The sequence below is a fragment of the Xenopus tropicalis genome, chromosome 6, assembly GCF_000004195.4.
Source record: "Xenopus tropicalis strain Nigerian chromosome 6, UCB_Xtro_10.0, whole genome shotgun sequence".
Lineage (NCBI taxonomy): Eukaryota > Metazoa > Chordata > Amphibia > Anura > Pipidae > Xenopus > Xenopus tropicalis.
Genome location: NC_030682.2, coordinates 70,525,393 through 70,542,109, shown reverse-complemented (window position 1 = coordinate 70,542,109; position 16,717 = coordinate 70,525,393). Strand labels below are relative to the sequence as shown.

The window sequence follows — 16,717 nt, the reverse complement described above, 5'->3', positions numbered from 1 at the left end:
CCTTTAGCACAACTCCTTGGTCAAATCGAAGACATGCCCCTATATTTAATAAGAGTTTTCCTAGGTACAAAGTATACCTGACAACCCCTCCAGTGATTTTTACTTTCCTTGTCCTTTAATGATTGTTTAAAAATATGCAAATGAGCAATTCAACAAGGAAAGCAAATTCAGCCCACCATCTGCCCTTAACCTGTTTAGACTGAACTGTAGCTTTTGTCCTGACAGACACCTCTCTAGATGCTTGGGATTTTCAGAGTGTTATAACCAAAAGGACCTGGCAGCTCATTCTTCATATTTTTATAAGTTCTTTTTTAGTGCCCTGAACTATACTAGACACTTAGATCACCATAGGCAGTTACAGATTTAATCTAGAGATTAGTTAGTGAATGCATTTTCCTCATGGGGACAGATTCACTCATCGCTGCTACATATCCTTTAGTGGTATGTGAATTAAAAATTATTAAAAGATTTAACAACATAAAATCTTTGCAGAGTTAGTCACTGGGTAACTGCAGTTCCAGGTTAGAAAAAGTGGGCGGAGCCACCAACAGCTAATCATATGTCACTCATTGGGAAATTCATATTGCTGGCATTCAGACACTATTAAAACCAGGCTCCCCTAACCTTGCATAGTGGTTTTTACTATTTAACTGTGGTCCAAGGTTAAAAAAAAATGGGTGGAGCCAACAACAGCCAATCAGATTTCATTCAGTGACTTCACTTTTTTTAAACCAACATGAAGTTTGTTCTCAAACTTCCCTTTCTAGTTCACTCTACTATTTAAAATGTTATTCTTGAACCAACAAATGTATTTTTTTTAGTTGTAATATTGTTGTGTAGGCAGCCATCTTTGTGCCTGAGTCTGAGCTTTCAGAAAGAGACAGCTTTACACAATAGAACTGCTTTCAGGTAACCTATTGTTTCTTCTACTCCCATGTAACTGGTCCCAAGCAGGACTTGGATTTCTTACTATTGAGTGCTATTCTGATATCTACTGGGAGCTACTATCTTGCTACCTTCCCATTGTTCTGCTGATCGACTGCTGGGAGAAAAAGGGAGGGAAGGTGATACCACTCCAACTCGCAGTGCAGTAGTTAAGTGTGACTGAAGTATATCAGAGCACAGGTCACATGGCCATGGCGAACATGGCTAGCCCCGTGTGAAAATTCAAAATGAAATATAAAAAAATCTGTTTGTGCTTTTAAAAAATGGATTTCAATGCAGGATTATGTTGGTGAAGCTCTATTAACTGATGCGTTTTGAAAAAAACATTTTTCCCATGACAGTATTCTTTTAAAAAGTGGTATGAGAAAAAAACATTTGCAAACACATGTACATTTTGACGCTACCACTTACTGTTTGCGATAATAGCACTTGGTCCTCAGCTACATCACTTCTGGTTTTATGATTGGCAGCTGGTAGCATGTTAGGTTGTGATCGAGTAAAGGGTCCAAGTGGACAAAAATGTGGATTGTGGACTGTGATGCTGGTTGTGAGTCCAGGTCTAGTTCAAGTTTCAGAAAGTGGGCTTGCACATGACTATGGCTGAAAAGATTTTTGCACAGCAAATTTTGTAGCCCATTTCAGGAAAACATCCGCCAATGGCAAAACATGAACATTCGCTGTGAATCCATGCCTGCCGAATTTTTTTGACCATCACTAATAATTTCCATTTTACAGTACAAACTTCAGACCAAATAAATCCCTGGTCAATTTATAATATTATATGATCATTTATACTATGAATGATGAGCAAAATGTTAAAAAATGTGCAAAAAGCGAAAATGACAGGCATAAAAAAAAAAAACTGTTGCACGCGTAAAAAAAACAATGTTTTTGACGTGCAAATATTTTGGGGATGTAAATTGGTGTGTGAGTACTACATGTAAGGTATATAGATTTATAAATGGTACAGATTTAATAAATTAAATAGATCTATTATGTGGTTTACAAGATGAAGTTACCTTTCTAAAGAATCTTTTCAGCAATCAATTTCCAGTTACTGAGCGAATCAGCATGGAAGTCCTCATCTGAAACTAAAAAACTTTTTATGTAAAAAAGTAAGGACCTGATTTGTTGAGTAGTCGTGGATTTTAAATCATATTAAATCCAGCAGATGGAGGGCTGCAAAAAGTTTGTGTTTGAAGTACAATGCATATTCACTCTAATAACAGGTAATTGCCTATAATTCACTGAATGTTTTGAAGAAATAGTTGCAATAATATGAGTGTCTATTTAAATTCCAAGTATTTTACTATTCTCCTTGTTAACCATAATGGCATACTAATCATTTTAGTATCTTGGTCAAAATATTGCATTAGCATCACTATAAACATCAGTATGAATTGCGCTAAATTGCTGCAGCAACACAAACTATTACATCAATATATGCTTCATTACCTTGGAAAGTATAATTTTCATGTAGCATGCCAACATTTCTAGTGATCAACTCTGTCTCTTAACTGTGATCAACAATTGTCTCTTAATATAAGCTTAAACTTATTTAATAATTCAGCAATGGCAGTCTGTGATTTCACACATTTTGTTTCTGAAAATAGTGAAAAAAGATGAATTAGGGGAGAGTCTGAAACATTGCAGAATATACCAGTCAGACCAGTGGAGGGATCTGTTTGTGATGAAATGTTGCATAAATAATACCAGTGGGGGTCTAACATCCCTGTTGCCATGGAGATCTTTGTGCCTGACTGAACTCTGTTCTTTTATGAATTAAGACTGTAAGCACTTGCCTTTTAGTGTCTTGGTGGATATCTTGTGCTTGTGTCTTTCTTTCAAGCCTTTTTAATCATTGCATTGACTAGTCTTAGCAAAATATATTTTGTTTCCTATCATTGAGACTTTTATTCTACTTAAAATTCATGTGTTTATTTTTTTTTACTTGTACTATGGATAAAAGCTTCCAGGAACAGTGCTGAAAACTGATCTGGAAACTCTTTTGTGTATTTTTTCTGGGTGCTTGGATTTTGTCATTTAGGACATGAAATGAGAAAAAAGTATCCTCTTCACAGACTATGCTTCAAAGGTAAAAAAATACACAAACTACAGATGCACTTGAGTATATTTTATATACTTATTCCCACAGTTTTCTCCCCACCCTCTGTATGTCTCTCCCCCTCTCTCTGTGATCGTATGTATAGCAGCAGGGGATACATGTGTGTTTTCTCAGCATCTTTTCAAACTGGGTCTTTCTCTTTTCATTTTTTTAAAACTTGTTTGACGCATGTTATGTTAACATATATTTTGTGCAAATTCCTTTAAATTTTAATTTGCAATAATTTTCATTTTTGCCCTGCTCTGTATGCACAAGATAACAGCAACCTCTAAAAGTTGTTGTGCTATAATATCATAAAATGCTTTCTTACATATTGTAAGTTCATCGGACTGTAAGTGCATGAAATTAATGAGGAGGTTTTTGAAAAGTTACACTTCAATGCACTGATAAATTAAGAAGAACTTTAAGAATGCTCTTAGCTGGAGGAAGCATTGGCAACATTTTTTAAATATGCGCAAATAATTTCTCTTCTCAAACTTCTCTTTAAATATAAAGATGTAAATTGATGTTATTTAAGTAATCAAATCCTTTCAGCTACTTTTGCTAAAATGCAGACTTTGAAATATGTTTAAAATAATGGCACAGATTTTGCAAGTAACACATTTGTCATCATATTATAAAAATATGATACTGTCAAAGACCTTGAATTCAACAGTGATGCTGTTTTTAAAATATTGATAGGTTGTCATGTTAAAAAAATATTGCTTCCAAGTAAATTGTTTCTGTGCATGTGGTTAAAACCAAAATATAAGAAAAGTGACTAAATGTTTAAAAAAAAAAAGATTCAGATTACATATTTTATACCTAAGATATGTCCTAAAATTTGCTGTGTATTTGGATACTTGCATCTAACTGTTACAAGCTTACCTTTACTGCTTGCTCAAGGTTCCATGAACAACTTGAGCATAAAAGCCAGCTGATTAAACTAACTGCTGTATTTTTCCCCTTAACTAGAGTTCTCAGCCACAACAACCTCTGTATTTCATAGCCAAAAATACTTTGTTTGCATAGGTTTAGTATACAAAGTCGTTAGTTAATAAAGTATAGTATATAACTTAAGTACAAGAAAAAATAAGTGAAGGAACTGTAGTTATAAAATTTTACTGCTGGACAATAGAACAACAACTCAGGATGCTTCACCCAACTATTTAAGGCATGGTCTTAAATACTGTCACAGCAACATTGGCTCCATGTAAAATGCTCCAAGTAAACACAATTTTGTGTACACACCTGCACATTTTATGAGCTGCTACCAACACAAGTTGACAAAATGTGAAAAAATATACAATTAAAGATCTGCCGATACTATGACTACTAAAATGTATTTCAAATATACGACCAAATAACTGGTTGGACCTTTTAACATCCAGCTATTGTAAAATGTTTGAACCCCTCTGTCAAACTGATCTGATTTAAAGGTTAAGAGTTCCCACTTAAGATGTTATTTATAATGACACTATGAGGCTGACTCACTAAAGGTCGTTAACGCTTAACACATAGTTTTATGCATTAAAAAGTGTTCGTTAATTAAGTACCGATTCATCAAAGTAATTTTGCATGCGTTACTACTCATATCGCATGCGCAAAAAGCTCAATTATCGCAAAGCGGTATGTCCATCGCATAATTCACAGTCATATTTGAAGCGTTAAAAGCATGAAATATGGCAATAATTTGTGCCAATATTAATGCCTACTAGGAGTGGGCGTTACTAAAAAAACATTGCAGTTCGTGAGTGTTTGTGAAGACAACAAAGTCGGATTTTTGTTGGATTGTGAAGAAGAGAATCAAATATGTGATCATCCTAGAGTGATGCATCCTTGAATTTTTGGGAAAGGATCAACTCTAGAGTGATTATCACTTAAAAATATGTCATCGCCAGATAAATAACGACAATAAAATTGCTTCTTAATTTAGACAAGTGTACTTTTTGTGAATCGATCATTAATTCTCCAAATATAAGAAGTGATAATATTTTTAATGCATGCTATAAATAACCCATGTTTTTTTAGCCTTTAGTGAATCGGCCCCTATAAATGATAATCAGCATGGCTTTATGAACAACAGATATAATGACAACAAATTAATTTACATGATTTTAATGATGTCAGATGTAGAAAGTTGGACAGATCAGTTGTAGTACATGAGTTCTGCTTGGAACTTGTCAAAATTTTAAAACAGTACCGCATAAATGTTTGCTTTTGTGGTTTTTGGGAAACTATATATTGCATCTAGGAAGTGTTATCCTTGAAGGGGAATTTGGGGGAATTGGTTAAATGACAGATGACATTCAGTGTGAATAAATGTAAGTATGGTGTATATGCATTTGGGATTTAAATATATGCAGGTACTTACCCTTAATGAGATTAGGGCAACTTCTTGATGGGCCTGTGGGTTTTTGTGGATATTTATTGCAAGCAATACCAGCAGATGGAATGCCCTACAATATATTGTCCTGTATTAATAGTAATATATATATTGTTGGCAGTAGAGGATGCTTCTTTCCCTTTTCAAAGCACTGGCTAGGCCCCATCAAAAATAAGTGGTGCAGTTTTGACCACTGAAAGCTAGTTTAGGTTTATAGTGGTTTTAATCATCTGCAGAATTCCACATTTCCACATGCAAGGGTCAAGGGCTGGAGATTATGCTGAAAATTATGGTTTTAGACAAAATAAAGTATGATGATATTACCTTTTGGAAGTGCTGCATTAAATGATTCATCTTATGTTTATCTCTGTAGTAGTATAAAAAAAAGGTTTGCTGTAGCTTAAAAATCTGAAAAACCAGCCACATTACTTGTTCCTAACTAATCAAGCATAAACTAAAGGATGATAAGAAATGTAATCACAAGGGAAAATGCAAAAGACAATTTCCTACTGACCTCTGTCCTTGCCCCCAAGCTCTTTTATATTGTCTTTCTTTTGAGTAAAGCAATTCTTAACTGCTCTGATTGTATGAGTGTGCTTCAGTGCTTCTGTTTGCAGGGCAGGTCTATTAGTTATTAGTGCAAAGAATCAAACTCATACAAGTACACACATTTAGCTAAGACATTCAAATGGATTTTTTGTAAAGAGCCCAAAACTAAAAATAATAACATGTTTTTATTGCAAATTGCAACATGAAATTGAAGTTGTTACCTTACAGTACTGTGTATGGTGTTTTGGCTGGGTATATATTATATTTCTTTGAAAATCCAAAACAAGATAAGCAAAATGTTGCCTAGATATGAAACTAATCAAATAGATGTTTCAAGCTTGGCCCCCAGATTTTCAATTTTGTCCCCAGATTTGGAAATAAACTTGTGTTAACCAATCATAACAACACATAACGGATGTTTTTCTAAGCAATACTGCAACTAGGAAACAGTAGCCTTGGCAAGCCCTTGCATTTCAATTCATTGTAGTAAGCATTTTGGTTAAAAAAGGTGTGGTTTACTTATTAGATCTATTGTAAATTTGATCTTATTTCACCAACTCCTGCTGTTTCTCATTATATTTATTTTATATGCAAAAAAGTATAGTATGTATAGTCAATATACTGATTGCTTTCTATAAATAAAACAGTGGATGAATCTGGAATTGCAGATAATTTAACAAAAGTTAAAATGATAATTCCTAAAATCAAAGTTTCTTTATTATACTTTCAATTAATGACATAACTTCATATTACAGCATTAAGTACCCCTTCTAAGACATAAATAAGTATAGTAAATAAGAACTTAAGCTAAAAAAAAGAAGTAGGGTAGAAATGATGAACAACTATAGGGGTAATTTATGACCCCTGGGGGAAAGTGCAAGAGCACTAAGGGTTTCAAGGGCATGCCTAGAACATGGAACACTTGCACCCCCTCCCCACATTCAGTGAAGAAGGTAGTGTCAGGATGCGCAGCTAGCCTTGTCCTTACCACCTTCATTAAGGCAAGTAGTATGGACTGGGCCCTGATACAGACTGAGAGCCCCGATGCTCCTACCTTGTGCCTCAGAATGACCTGCAAAGTAGAGGTAGGAGGGGTAGACACCTACATATGTCCCTTGCCTTGCATGGGGCATTGTGAATGAACTCTTATGTTTTGGGGTTCTCTACTAGCCCAAGGTAACCACAGCCATTTAGTAGTGAAGATATTCACCTTCGAATATGCCTCAGTGCCCCATCTTTTCTGCAGAAACTACATTCTATGTGCTGCTGGAGCACAGTATATTGTATATATACAATATACATATCACAATAAAAAAACACTGAGCATGAGCATTGTCACTGACACTCCCAACAGAAAAACTTTTGTCCCTTTCAAAATTCCTGTGATGAACCAATGGAACTGCAGTAATTCCTATACTGATATATTTTTTGGATTTAGTATTACCTCCTTTACCAGTTAATTCCATATTCAATACCCAGCGCAGTGAGCCATAGATTCACAAAAGGCCAAAAAAGTGTTATTTTTAGCATGCTTTAAAAATAGTATCCATTCTTATATTTGTAGAATTAATGATCATTCACAAAAAGGCCACTTGTCTGACTTAAGAAGCGATTATATTGTTGTTATTTTTCATGCAATGCCATATTTTAAGCAATATTATATATAAGTTTATGCGTTATTTTATAACACGTGATATTATCACACGCTATTACCCGTTACTTTCTGAAAATTACCATTTCCCTGAAAACTTAAGGATGAATCACTCTAGGACGATCACCTACTTGATTCACTTGTTCACTTGTTCAAATCCGACTGCAAACTCCACCTTGTCACCACAGACAATCACGGACTGCAATGTTGTTTAGTAATGCCCACTCCTAGGAGGTGTTAAATTTCACAGTAATTATTGCAACATTTTATGCTTTTAACGCTTAAAATATGTCTGTGAATTATGCATTAGGACTATTTCTATTAGATAATTTCGCAATGCGTGACACAGCATTACAATAACAATAATTGAGATTTTTTTGCATACAATATGACTAGTAGCGCATATGAAATGACCTTGATGAATCGTTACTTAATTAAAGATAATTTTTTAACGCATGAAACTATGCGTTAAGTGATAACGACCTTTTGTGAATCTGCCCCATAGTGTTGATTTTTTTTTAACATTTTCCAAACTAGTAGTACAGAAAACTTGCTTCATGGAAGATGTTATCATCCTGAAATATGTACTAAATATGGAAGCAATTAACAACAGATACAGGGAAAAATTTTGGAGCACTATTAAACAGAGTTCAATAAAAATTGCAGCTCTATTCCTGGAAAAAAAGGAAACATTTCCTTTCTGATTCCAAGGTGAAAATTGGACCAGTCCCTAAAGCAACTGCTTTGTGCTTTGCACATTTAACATGACTCAGGGTCAGACCGAGGGGTGCAGTGCCCACAGGGGCTGCCGCCTCGGGGCCCTGTACCCCCCTATGGGCACCTGTTGTGGCTCCCAAACCCCCTGCAGGGGGCCTTGCCACCCACTCAACCACCTCCTCCATGTAAATTAAACTTACTTTCAGCTTGTCGAGGAAGGGAGATCTGCAGCCCAGCATACCTCCCAACTGTCCCGCGTCCCGATTTTGCCTCTCTGTCCCGCTGTCCCGGACAGCCACCGATTTGTCCCGATTTTAAAATACTCCTGTGACGTCACACACGTCGTTCATTAGCGCTGCAACTTCTGTGCCGCACAGGTCAGTTCTAACATTTAGGGATTCGCTGTGCAGAAGCTGCGGGGCTAACGAACGATGCGTGTGACGTCACGCGGAGGAGAAGAAGAGCCGGGGCAAGCGGGCGGGGGGTGGTAGGAGCAGTGGGAGCCGCAGAATGCAGGGGGACGCTGGGAAGGACGCTGGAGGAAGGTAAAGGGCAGCTGGAGGACACTGGGAGGCAGCTGGAGGACGCTGGGAGGCAGCTGGAGAAACTAAGGTAAGGGGCAGCTGGGGGACGATGGGGAGGATTTTGGGTGGATGCTGGGGGCAGCTGGAGGATGTTGGGGAGAACACTGGGGGGAGCTGGAGGATGTTGGGTGGATGCTGGGGGGAGCTGGAGGATGCTGGGGAGTTTAGAGGATGTTGGGGGGATCTGGAGGAGGTTGGGAGGATGCTGGGGGGAGCTGGAGGATTTTGGGTGGATGCTGGGGGGAGCTGGAGGATTTTGGGTGGATGCTGGGGGAGCTGGAGGATGCTGGGGAGTTTAGAGGATGTTGGGGATGCTGGAGGATGTTGGGAGGATGCTGGGGGGAGCTGGAGGATTTTGGGTGGATGCTGGGGGGAGCTGGAGGATTTTGGGTGGATGCTGGGGGGAGCTCAAGGATGTTGGGGAGGACACTGGGGGGAGCTGGAGGATGTTGGGTGGATGCTGGATGGAGCTGGAGGATGCTGGGGAGTTTAGAGGATGTTGGGAGGATGCTGGGGGAGCCGGAGGATGTTGGGAGGATGCTGGGGGGAGCTGGAGGATGTTGGGGGGAGCTGGAGGATGTTGGGAGGATGATGGGGGGAGCTGGCGGATAATGGGGGGGAACTGTAGGAATTTGGGGAGGATGCTGCAGTGGGAAGTGGCCCATAGTATGGGGATACTGGGGGAGGACCAGCAATGTTTTAGGAGGCTCTGGGCTGGCTTGGCTAGCAATGTTTTAGGGGGTCCATGCTCTGGCACCAATGCAAAACATAAAACCTGGCTAGCAATGTTTTAGGGGGGCCCTGACGACCAATGTTTTAGGGGGCCCTGGCTAGCTATGTCTTTCATGAGTCATAATATACAGGTGCCACAGTGCATAATGAAATCCTTGGGTCCACAATATGTCATAAAATGATTGGGGCTACTGTGTCTGTCTTCTGGTGCGCTTTTGTGTATTTTATACTTTTCGCGTGTGGTTTTGTAAAATGGGCCTGTTTGGGGGGCGTGGCCTAAAAAATTGCCGCGCTACGCGCGTCACATATTTTTGTCCCTCTTTCTGCTTTTCAAATGTTGGGAGGTATGGCCCAGGGATCAGGTCTGGGCAGCCAGGTCCCACAGGTTTTTTTTAGTGCCCCGCTGTCCCTGTCCGACCCTGCAAGTGCTTTTTAAAGAGGAATAATTATCCTCTCCTCCCATTAATTTATATCTGTTTTAAAGGACAATGCGTTGCTGGTCCTTCCTGCTGGTGCTGCAGCTAAATTTATTATTCACAAATACCCCTCAGTTCTTTTCCATCAAGGATCTGTATATTTAGTTGCATTAAAATATAAGTTGCTTGTGTAGGGATCCCCAAGATTTGGGGCCCCTAGGATGGGTTCTCCTTAGACAGGCACTAGAGGGTGGCCTTAGGGAATTGGACACCTAAAGGTGGTCCTAGATGTTTTTCTGCTAAAAGGGAGTCTCCCCTGCATTTCTCACCAGCAACCACTAGATGGGGTGCTGGGATATAAAGGGATGCAGCCATGTGCTGGCAGACATTTTAGCCCAGGGACTGCTCAGGTAGTGTGCACCCCTGGCACAGTTAATAGATAGTAGTTCAAGTAATAGGACACTCCAGGAGTGCCATGTAGGACACCAAGTTAGAATGGGTGGATATTGCCCCTCCAGGAGTGGTAGTGGGGTTAAGACCCCCCAGCATTACATCTGCTGGAGTGCAGGGCACTAAGTGGCTAGGTAGGTGGAACAGGTCACCGCTAGTCCAGGAGGCCGGATCTGAGGGTGCCTAGCGAGAGTACCGGTGTGGGTCCCTGTGGTGTAACGTCCTAGCGTAAGTAACATAGTAAGTTGGGTTGAAAAAAGACATACGTCCATCAAGTTCAACCATAATGCCTATATATAACCTGCCTAACTACTAGTTGATCCAGAGGAAGGCAAAAAACCCCATCTGAAGCCTCTCTAATTTGCAGCAGAGGGGAAAAAATTCCTTCCTGACTCCAAGATGGCAATCGGACCAGTCCCTGGATCAACCTCCCATAACCCTGTATTCCCTCACTTGCTAAGAATCCATCCAGCCCCTTCTTAAAGTTAGATAATGTATCAGCCAGCACGAATTCCAGAACTTCACAGCTCTCACTGTAAAAATTCATTTCCGAATGTTTAAATGGAACCTCCCTTCTTCTAAACGAAGTGGGTGCCCTCGTGTCCGTTGGAAGGACCTACTGGTAAATAAAACATTAGAAAGGTTATTATATGATCCCTTTATATATTTATACATAGTTATCATGTCACCTCTTAAGCGCCTCTTCTCCAGTGTAAACAGACCCAACTTGGCCAGTCTTTCTTCATAACTGAGACTTTCCATACCCTTTACCAGCTTAGTTGCCCTTCTCTGGACCCTCTCTAACTCAATAATGTCCCGTTTGAGCACTGGAGACCAAAACTGAACAGCATATTATAGATGGGGCCTTACCAGCGCTCTGTAAAGGGGAAGAATAACCCCCTCCTCCCGTGAATTCTATGAGAGAGTGTCTCTGCCGAGAGTACCGGGGAGAGCACCTAGAGGGGAGCACATGAGCGTGAGTACCGTGGGGTAGTCCAACAGGAGAAGGTTCTCAATGAGGAGTATGGAGATATGCCCTGCAATGTGTGTGAATGATATGCTACTCCTGGACAGGTCTCTGCCTGAATAAACCTTTGCATCTATTTCACATACACCACTGTGTCTGAATATCTATCAAGCCCAGAGGACCACTACCTAGCTGGTAAGGAATAACCCCAGGGTGGGGTACATCACCAGGAGTACGTGGGTCCCAAGAGGGGCATAGCATCCTGTTCATTTCCCAGGGGGTGGATTACAGTTCCACAAGACCATCCCTGGGTGGAGGCACGCTATTAAAGGGAGAAATCCCTGTAAACCCCCATAGTAAGCGGGGGCTCAGGACTCCTGTAGCGCCAAACTAAAGTAAAACAGCAGGTAGTGCCACAAGCGTTTAAAAAGTGGGCTACACTTGCATATTTAGCAATAATGCATACATTTATCAATACTAAGAGGCCGATTCACTAAAGGTCGATAACACTTATCACAGGCTTTTTTGCGTTAAAAAGCATGCGATAATTAATTTCCGATTCATCAAAGTCAATTTGCATGCGTTAAGACGCTATTGCAATGCTATTGCAATGCGTTATTTACCTCGCATTGTGGTAATTCTCGCATAGAAATAATACTAACGCATGATTCACAAACACATATAAATCGTTAAACGTGCTAAATATCACATTAGTCTGTGCGAAGATTAACACCTTCTTGGGGCAGGCGGTACTTAAAGAAAATTGTGGTTTGTGAGCTTTTGACAACACAACATGGACTTTGCAGTGGGATTTTTTCAAGTATGTGTTGGCCCTAGAGTGATCGAGAGTTGCAAAAAATAAGAAGCAATAAAATTTTAACGTATGCTAGAAATCGACCTTTAGTAATCTGTCCCCCTTGTCATTTTTTAATGCTTTTCTCTAATTTTTATTAAACTTCTTTATATCTGAGTTGAGCCACATAGGGGTTGTCCTTTTATGCTTTAATTTTTCGTCGGTAAAGGAATGCATTTAAAACTGTAAGTTTTTCATATCTTTTTAAATGTCAGTCATTTCTGTTGACAGAAATCACATCACATCCCAATATCCCTATTAAAGAAATTATCTTTAACAGGGATACAAAAATGTTTGTTTTTTGCAACAAACATTAAATGAGATGACATCATAGTGGATCATGAGTGCTCTTTAACTGGGTCGCTGCAAGTGGAGTTAAAAACAAAGGAGTTAATGGGGTATCTATAAGTTGAGTTGAAACCACAAAAGTTAGCGTATATATCTAGTGATGAGCGAATTTTTTCGCCGAGCATGGCTTTGCAGCGAAATTCCACATTTCACCATTGGAAATTTTTTTTGCAAGAAACTTTTGCAAATATTTGCTGGGGAAAAACTTGATGCACGTCAAAAAAGTCACAGTTGCGTCAAAATAGGCGCAGTCGCATCAAAATGCCCACGGTTACCACAAAAAAAGACGCAGATGACAAAAAAAAGACGCAGGCGACAAAAAAAAGGTGCAGGTGACAAAAAAGTTCCACGACAAATGCGTTTTGCAGATTTTTTGCTGTTTCGCGAATGTTTTTTCCGAAGCAAAAGGGGACAGATTTGCTTATCACTATATATTTCTCTTGTAAGTAGGAAAAACCTTTGCAAATGAAAATCTTTATGATTTGACAAAAATGTTGGTGTCGAGTTTAGTATGGTAAACATGCTTTTAAGGCGTTCAAGTTAACTGGTACAGCTGAAACTTTCATCAGGTATTAAGAGGCCAATAAAGCATGCAAACAAGTTGGATGGAGAAGGGTATTGCTGCGAGGAGTAAACTGAATCCAAAATAATTTTTAAAAATAACTAAATAGTAAAAAAAAAAAAAATTAAGCAAGAAGGGATTGGAACCTTATTATCAAAGGGGGGTCAGTTGGTTGATAAGAGCATGGAAAGAGCTGAAACTCTGAACCATTATTTTTCATTGGTCTACATAGCTCGGGAACAACTTAATGAAGGCTTCCCTTTAAATAGACCTCGTTCTAGTTATATTAATACTGATGCATGGGTTACTCAGGGGAATATTCAAAAGAGACTAGAACATGTAAAGGTAGACAAAGGTACTGGACTGGATTTTATAAGCTTTGTGATTGTTGAACTTCATTTGGCACTAATTTACTTAATTTTTCAGGATTCATGAGGTCTAGCATGGTACTGAGAGACTGGCATATTGCTAATGTGGTGCAACTATTTAAAAGGGATCCCCTTCTCAGCCTAAAAACTATAGGCCTGTTAGTCTGATGTCAGTGGTAGGAAAGCTTTTTGAAGGAGTAAGAAAAGATAATATACTTGACTATATTGCAAATCACAATACTATGAATTTGTTCCAGCATGGCTTTTTGCATATCAGATCTTGCCAAAATATATATATATATTTTTAAATGCTTTTATTTTCGTTTTTTCAAACAAACAAAACAAGGTGTAAGAAGGAGGGGAGAAGATAGAGAAAAGGGGGGGGGGTGAAAGAGAAGAGAAGAAGTAGTAGAGAGTTTACATATTTTGCTCGCATTGAAGTTGGTGAGACATAGGCAGGGGGTCCCCCTCAATGTCCAGCCATGGTTGCCATATTTTATCAAACTTTGCTGGGCATCCTCTGGCAAGGTACTGTATGTCAGTTTGATGGAGGGTAGAGCTCCATTAATAAGCTTAATCCATTGTTTTTTCTGGAGAGGCTTAGGTCCCATGCAGTGGAGAATGATACACTTTCGGGCATAGTAGAATAGGGACCGGGCAAACATTCTGGAAGCAATGCCTCCTACTTGGTCCTCCATAATGCCAAGTAGGCAGGCGTGTGGTGAGAGGAGAGGAGGGTAGGGTAGTCTAGCTAGGAGTTTACTATTTTTCTCTCCCTGGTCAAATATTCTTTGTTGGGTATAGAGGAGTTATTTTTTTGTAAGTTCCACTTGTTTCAGTGTTAGAGCCTGCTCAGCAGATTGAATTGCCTGGTATACATTATTTGTGGGTTGGGCTGCATAGTCACTCTGCGTTTGTAGCAATTTAGCCTCAATTTGCCCCGTATAACTGCTTTGGAGGCATCCCAGAGGACATCTGGGGTGGCAGAATTGGCATTCTCCTCCCAATATTGTACAGTGGCTTCATTGCTGGCTTCAAGAACATCAGGTATTTTAAGCCAGATTGGGCTGAGGCGCCAGATTCTGGACTGTGCAGGGGCTTGAGTGTGTAAAGTTAGTTGAAAAGGGGAGTGATCTGAAAGCACTCTTGGTAAGTACACAGCCCCTACCACAAGTGGAGTGAAATCTTGAGGTCTATGTGGGTGTTTTGTGAGTCACTGAGTGGCATGAGTGGGCCTTGTCCCTTGGGTATTTAAGTCTCCATATGTCTTTTAGCATCATGGCTTCTGACTACCTAGAAAGAGTGGAGTGTGAGGTCTGCCCTATTGGTATTTTGTCTAGCTGGGGGTTCATAACCATATTAAAGTCTGCTATTATGCACAGGGGTGCAACCGATAGTTTAAGTAGTTTGTTCATCATAGCATTTAGTGTTCCCAGAGTGAGAGGGGGAGGAATGTACAAGGAGCATAATGTTAGAGTGACTTGACATGTATTCTGCAGTGTATAGCAAGAAATCTCCCCTGTGGATCGCTTTTGACAGCTAGACACACAAAGGGGAGGCCCTTCCGTACTAATATGGAGACTCCTCTTGCATAGGAGGAGTAGGTGGAGTGGAAAGAGTGGGCCACCCAGTATTTTTTGAGTGCTAGTATCCTCTGCCCCTCAAGATGGGTCTCTTGGAGGCATACTATTGAGGGCGGGTCTTTTTTAGTTAAATAGTTGAATATGGCTGCTCTTCTGTTGTACTTGGAGTTCATCCCCCTGACATTCCACGGCATAGCTAGCAACCTTTCATTGAGCAATGCGAGCAGGAGGAGGTAGAGAAAGTAAAGAAGAAAGTATATAGATAGGGGTTAGAGTAGGTTACCTTCAAACATGGGTGGGCCTTGTCCTAAAACCAAAAACTGAGTAACACTGTGTCCCACTTGGGGTGAGTCCATGGGTGTCATGGTAATCTGTAACAATGCTCAACTTGAGCTAACAAGAGCAACTTCCTGCACTTAAAGTAGATGCCATTGTATGTATGTATGTATGTATAACTTTATTTATAAAGCGCCACAAGGGTACGCAGCGCTGTACAATATTACAGAATACAAAATTACACACAGGGAGGACAAGTGATATAATAAATAAATACAATAAATATATATATATATAAGTGCCATGTGGTATGAGACACAGTAGGAAGGAGGTCCCTGCCCCGTAGAGCTTACAATCTAAGCTTACAATTGCAGCTAAGGGGTCCCCTCTTGGTGGTCCTTAGTGAGTTACCATCAAGGAGACTTGTTGTAGGTGCTATTGCCTATTGCTTCGTGCATCGGGCGTGCTTTGAGTAAAGGGGTGAGCTGGGCTGCATCAGTGGTGTGGCTGTAGCTGGGTCCTGGTGTGGTGGTCTATTAGGTGGTCCCCTACTGTGGCCTCTTTGCTCCAGCCATTGGTCCGCTGCTGCTGGGGTACTGAAGAAGAGTGTGTGCTGGCCATCCTGGACTCTAAACCTTGCTGGGTATAACATAGCGTAGACCAGTTGTTCGTCTCTCAGGTGCTTTTTGACCGCCGTGTAGGTGGCTCTCTGCTTCTGCACCGAAGGAGAGAAGTCTGGGTATATGGAGACAAAAGAGTTATTTACTGTGGCTGGGCCATTGCATCTGTTGGCTGCCAGTGCTGTGTCTCTGACACGGAAATTTCGCAGTTTGCCAGGAGAGGCCTGGGGGGGGGGGGGGGGGGGGGGGCACAGGGAGGTAACAGGCATGTTGGGGCTCTTTCTACTACCAATTGAGGGCAGAAAGTGTTTGCACCAAATTGTTTGATTAGAAATTGCTTTACATACGTTTCTGGGTGCTCTCCTTCCTCCTTTTCTGGTAGGCCCACAATACGTATGTTGTTTCTCCTGTGGCGATTTTCCAGGTCTTCCACGTCAAGCGTAAGTCCGTAGGATGTACTTGTGCCTTTTTAAAGTGATTGAATACAGACTGTTTCTATTTTTAATTACGTAGTGCTCTGCATTTTTTGAAGTTCTTCTGCTATTCCGGGGCCATTGGGAGTTGGTCTGCGAGCAGCACACGTGTATTTTCAAGTGCTCCATGTTT

General features: G+C 40.2%; 1 protein-coding gene across 12 annotated transcripts in view; it reads left to right on the top strand.

Moving 5' to 3' along the window:
- The window catches only part of ctnnd2 (catenin delta 2), a 494,372-nt gene that overhangs the window by 161,409 nt on the left and 316,246 nt on the right, over positions 1–16,717 (top strand). Inside the window, exon 1 of one of the 12 annotated variants that reach the window (XM_031903684.1) lies at positions 2,852–3,040. The exons of the other annotated variants lie outside the window; for them this stretch is intronic. The gene's annotated coding sequence lies outside the window, so the exon portion shown is untranslated. Of the gene's footprint in view, positions 1–2,851; positions 3,041–16,717 lie in introns of those variants that run through there. 12 annotated transcript variants of the gene reach the window in all.